Below are 6000 nucleotides of genomic sequence, written 5' to 3' on the forward strand. Positions count from 1 at the left end.
TCACAGATAGCCCATGACGCAGATGATATGTTCCAGGTACTACAGCAAGCACCATCAACAAAACCAAAGTGAGGAGTCACGAACATATGCAAAGCAAGAAAAGCATAGTAAACAGAAAAGATGTTTGAAAACTATCACACAAAACCACAGTGTACAAAAATGAATGACACACTAATGTACACAAGTAACCATGAAAGATGACCTAAGCATAGTACTTCGTGAGGAAGTTCATGTTGGGACTCATGTAATAAATCAACACAGAAGGACACTGGAGTTTTACCATGGTCATGATGAGTAAGCATCGAATCGGCCAAATAATGGAGTAGAACTCATATAAAGATTTTCCCCCATGCCCCCTAGGCGAGGGAGGGTTACGAGTTAGATGGCAACCCCATTGCAATAATGGGCAATCAGTGAACACTCGGGGAGGGTGAAAAATCCTAAATCCATGAAGGGATAAAAGTGCCCTCAGTTGAAAGATCTTGATCTTGTCAGGGTAAACTGACACATCAATGAGAAAGTGGAGAAGAGCATTCTTGGAAAAAGGTAGACATGACCACCGGGTGAGGCAGGAACGAGGAGCGATGATGAGTCTCGATCCAAGGTGGTTCCTGGAAAGACATGATTTCCATGATACCTTCATCAGTAAGGAAGGTATCGACTAAGGGATCAAATGATTCCAGAGTGCCACACAATGGTTATTAAGAGTACGTATCGAAATAGGTATTTGACATAGAAAAATCAGAGGATGCAGAGTTCGCAGCCAAAACAATTTCCATGTAATTGACTTCGGTGGGACTATGTGGCATAACCTCTCCCCGGGTATCAACAAGATTCGGTGTAGGTATGACACGAGGATTATATTTGATTGAGATCATGTTGATAGAGGCAACATTAGGAGGTGGAAGCATAAAAATTCCCATTAAGGCAGAATCTTTGAAGAGACCTGCCCCCACACTCTCATAGGGAGCACTAAAGTGCTTGACATATGAAACATTGCCATCTAAGGAGGAAGAGGAAAAGGAAGACAACTAGTTGACAATGACAATCTTCCCTTGACGGGGAAAATGAATCACACGAAATAAAGAGGAGGCCACAACATGCATCGCATAAGTCCAACTTCGGCCGAGTAGAAGATTATAATTGAGATTGGCATCAATAATTTCTACTTCAACATGTACTGTCTTGCCTTCCAGGGTGATGGCAAGGTTAGGTAAGGCACCAAAGGGTCATGAATCGGGCCCATCGAATGCTTCCAAAGTGTTCAGAGATTGGTTTAGTGCAGGAGAACCAATAGCCTTCCAAGATGCAGTCAACATGATGCAGGTGGAAGCACCTTCATTAATGACAGTTCAGTGGATGGTCTTCTTGTTGATGATCACCTAAATAAGAAAGGCAATCTGACGAGGGAGATGCAAAACATGGTTTTCTAGATTGAAGCATATCAAATTGGAATTGGTGGGATCGATGCCCCCGATAGTTGACACCAAAGATTTCCACTGCGATGGGTAGCTTTGGAGTACCTCGAGAGCCTACATGGCTTACGACACTTGACCCAAATCCTCAACAATATTTTAATGCTGAGTAGCTCAGGCATTGGGATTATACGAGGATTTCCGTAGTACACCTTGAGAGGGTGGTCACATAGTAGAATAAGGGTTAGCGTGCTCAATATGCAGAGGGCCAGAACTCGGGGTAGAAGAAGAAGGTGTAGCTTCTTTATATTTCCCATCTGTCGGAGCAGGAGATTGATAGTCTTTTGACCTAGTAGCCAAATTAATAGGCATACTCATCATCAACACTTGAGATCTGGAGGAAGCAGATTGGGGTTGGTCTACCATTTGGGTCTGCTGATATGGAAACGACACTTTGAGGACAGCGGGGGTCCCTTTGAGTAGGTGACAAACTTCGAATCATTGGGGATAATCCTTAGTGTAGTGATCTTCGTCACAAATGAGGCAGGGATACCTAGGTTTCCGTTATTCACTAACAAATGATTTGGGAGGACCCTGTTTTGGGGCATCGGCCTTAGTTTTTCCTTTGCCTTTATTTTTTCCTTTCGAGGATTTGTCCACTGTGGTAGACTGGACAATGTGGACCTCTGAGTTTTTACTAGGGCCAGGTGGATTCTGAGATGAACTATTAGGAACAATATTTGAGACCGACTTCTATTTAGAAGAATTTTTAGCAAGGGTCTCGGATACTAAACCAATAACTCCATCGACGAGAGGAACAAATGGTGACTTTGATGTCGTGGGATCGGATGATGGCCACGGAGCATTAGGTAATAACTCGTACAAAGTGCCAGACTGAGAGTAAACTAGATCCAAGTACTAGGCACAAGCGATAGTCTACTCTTCAGTGACACATCCACCCATAGCTATATCATGATAAATTGGGGCTACGAATGATTTGGTAAACCATTCAGTGAGCAACTGATAAAAAATCTTGGATTTGATCAGGTGATGTCTACATCTCCTTTCATGGATATGATCATAGATGTGTGTCACAGTATCTTGCTTAAGCAATGTGAACAAATAGGTGCCAGTTTCATAGCAAAATGACAGTTGAAAATGTGTGAGGAAAGCCATGGCTAAAGAGTTAAAGTCATGTTAAGTACTTTGAGGTAACTCAATGTACCACTTCATTGCAGCACCCGTGAGGGTTCGTTGGAAAAGGAGAGAAATGGAATAATCTATGTACGAGTTCGACGAGCAGCAGAGGTGATATGTCATCACATGGGCCTGAGGATTTTCTTTAGCTTTCCCATCAAACTTTGGGCAACCACTTGGTATCTTGGACGGCACCGGAGGCAAGTACGACGAATGAAGGATGGGATCTTTCATAAGGCGAGATACATCTAGCAACTTGAGTGTAGCCAAGAAAGGTAATTTGGTGTTAAAAGACATGGGAGGTCGATCAGCCAGCCCATAGGGAGGAGCCCATCCCTGTTGGTAAGGATTTTGGCCCCATAGTGGGAAATTCTAGCCATATGGCATTTGAGGCTACCCCCAATTGTGGATTACCTTGACCATAGGGAGGTTTTTGACCTTGAATACCTTGGAACTAGCTAGCCATAGGTTGTTGATAAGCAACGTACATGTTAAAAGGTTGTTGAGCCTGTTGACCTTGGACATATGGATATGGGACCTATTGTCCTTGAACATATGGCTGATGAACCTGGTGGCCTTGAACAAGAGGGTTTTGGACCTGTAGTCCTTGGGCATAAGGTTGATACACTTGTTTCCCTTGGACATAGGGATTTTGTACTGGATGCCCTTGGTCGGCAGGATCCTGAACCTGTTGACCTAGGACCTGAGGATTTTGAGCCTACTACTACAGGACTTGACCTTGACCCTACCCCTGAAAGGGTTGACCTTGTTGATATGGATACAAGGGTTGATGCTACCCTGATTGGTTTTGTTGTTGCAATGGTTGACCTTGCAGTTGCAAAATTTGTCCCTAGGGCTATAGAGGTTGGCCATGTGAGGACATGGGTTTAGAGGTTTGTAGAGCATATTGCATTTGCTACTACATGGACTACTACAAGTATTGGAATGGTTCACCTTGTGGTTGTTGCAGTTGACTTTGCTGCGAGATTATTTGCCCTTGCTGTTGCATGGAGAGCCCTTGTTGCAACAAAGGTTTCCCTTGCGGTAACAAAGGCTACCCTTGTTATTGTAGAGGTTTTCCTTGTTGTTGCAAGGGTACTTGAACAGTGCTCGGGAAATTACCAAACTGAATCTGGCCATAGCCAGGCTAGATATATTTCCCAGATTGGAGGGTGTAAAGTTGATTAACCATTCCTTGAGAACCATATGGAATGTAAGGATTTTGGGATTGGACCTGAGCCCCATAGGGCTGATGATATGTAACATTGCTCGATCCAGATATACCAACAAGATTCTGAACCTGTTGGTACTAGACATTGCTTGATCTAGTAGGATCAACAAGGTTATAGATAATACCAGAAGAGGCTGGTTTATACCAAGCATGTGAGCCACTCACATTAGTGGCACCTAACAGCATAGAAACATACAGGTTCTGCCCCCTAGGTGGTGGCACAACCTGGCCACTAATTAGCAGGATGGAGGAACTGACAGAGACAATCTCTGAAACTGTTGGTTGTGCCTGGTGGGTAACTGGGATTGATGATACAAGGGTATTCACAACGATGGGTTGCACTGGGACTGAAGTAACAACCTGTTGGAAAGTTGTGTTCATAATGAACAAACCTGATGTAGGCTTGGCACCTAACGCCCATATAGGATTATCGTAAAGTGATGAGGCACTAGGTGTACTTGAAACAGACTGCACCAAAGACACATAGTTGGGTGGGAAACTGGCAGGAATACCTTTTGAAAAAGAAAAACCCTCGGGAGGAAACTGCAATTGGAATTCTTCCCCCTCAACAGTGTGTGGAGTAGAAACTTCGGACTCATCAGAGATGTGACTGGAGCATCGCCTTCAGGTTCCATGTCTGAAAACAAACAATGATGAATTGCCAAATGAGTACAAGGGGATAGTTCCAAAGGAAAACCTGGCTAGTCTTACGGATTGTAAGGAAGTTGCGGTGATATCACAACAGGTTCAAACAGAGGGTTCAGAGGGTAAGTAACTAGTCCATGTTGACCGTCAATGGTCACCGAGTTCTCTGGAGTTTTAATGGGATTGTTCGGAGATTACGGGCCAAGATCAGCAGATGACCCAGTATCGAAAGTAAACAGAGGATGAGATGACAAGGGTTGAATTCTAGGGACAATTGCGAGTTCAACATATTGGTCCTTAAGTGACTTTGGTAACTAATGAAATGGCTCCTCATACAATCTTTCAGATGGAGGAGAGGAAGAGGAATTGGGTGAACCACATGGTTCAGCCACGATGACCCTATCTTAGTCGAAAAGAAAATTAAATTTAAGGCTTTAAAATGTTCTTTTAAAGGAAAATCACAATTTGGTCTCAGAAAAGACTAACAGTGTGTTTTTGGAGCATGGGAAATCAATTATTAAGATGCATAAAGGACTAGTGCTCTTTCATGTTTTAAGAGTCGAGAAAGAAACATAGATGACTCTATCGCTTTCGATTGGAAATGAGCTCAAAAGGACAAGTGCTTGAACGACCTTTTAAGTTTAATGACTCAAAAATATCAAATGACTGCTCTAGATGATCTAGGTAAATAGGATTACCAGGAAACCGTGAACTGCAAAATACCTCCCGACAAGCCAAGAAGTACGAGCAGGCAATCTCCCCAAATGTTGTGTTCAGTGTATCACGTTTTCAGGGCAGTCATCTCGGCTTCCTAAGGATAAAAGGATTGAAGCCTAGTGGGGTCTCCTGATATATAATCGACAGTACGAGCACAAATCTGTACTAGTGTTGTCTAATTATGAAGCTAACGATAGCTACTAGGTTTAAAGACACCGGAACACATCTCTAACCTAGACCTTCTAAATGTGATCGTTAATGTCAAATGCACCTTAGGTTAATTGAATTCATTTTAAAGTTGATCTTGAGTTATGTTTCAGTTTTTAGGTCTTAGCGATGTGACTTGAAAAACATTAAATTCAACTAAATGAGACAAGAACCTTTCAATTCGGTGAAATGCCTACACTAGATAGGGTAGAAACTACTCAACTAAATGCAAACAATCAAGAAACTGAAAACACAATGATCTTTCACTACCTTACATTTTCAAAAAATAAACTAATGAAAAATGTGTTCCAATTCCTAATTTCCAGATAAGCACTTATCTATTAGTCCTTTCAAAAGCAAACAAGTTCTCTTCCTTTTTCAAATGCTGATGCAATTCTAGTCTTTCAATGATGCAAGTTATCGTAACATAACAATGCAACAAACTAGAATTTCATACTTTTTCATGAAACAATGAAACAAACTTTTTGCATACAATCTTTCAGTGAAAAAGTTCACGAGACAATAAGTTCTTCAAGCAAATGAACACGTGAAAATAGAAGCTCATTCAGACTAATGAAACGCTGACTT

Source organism: Pinus tabuliformis, chromosome X (assembly GCF_031772625.1).
Source record: "Pinus tabuliformis cultivar Carrire ecotype Pingquan chromosome X, CPIR1, whole genome shotgun sequence".
NCBI classification, from domain to species: domain Eukaryota; kingdom Viridiplantae; phylum Streptophyta; class Pinopsida; order Pinales; family Pinaceae; genus Pinus; species Pinus tabuliformis.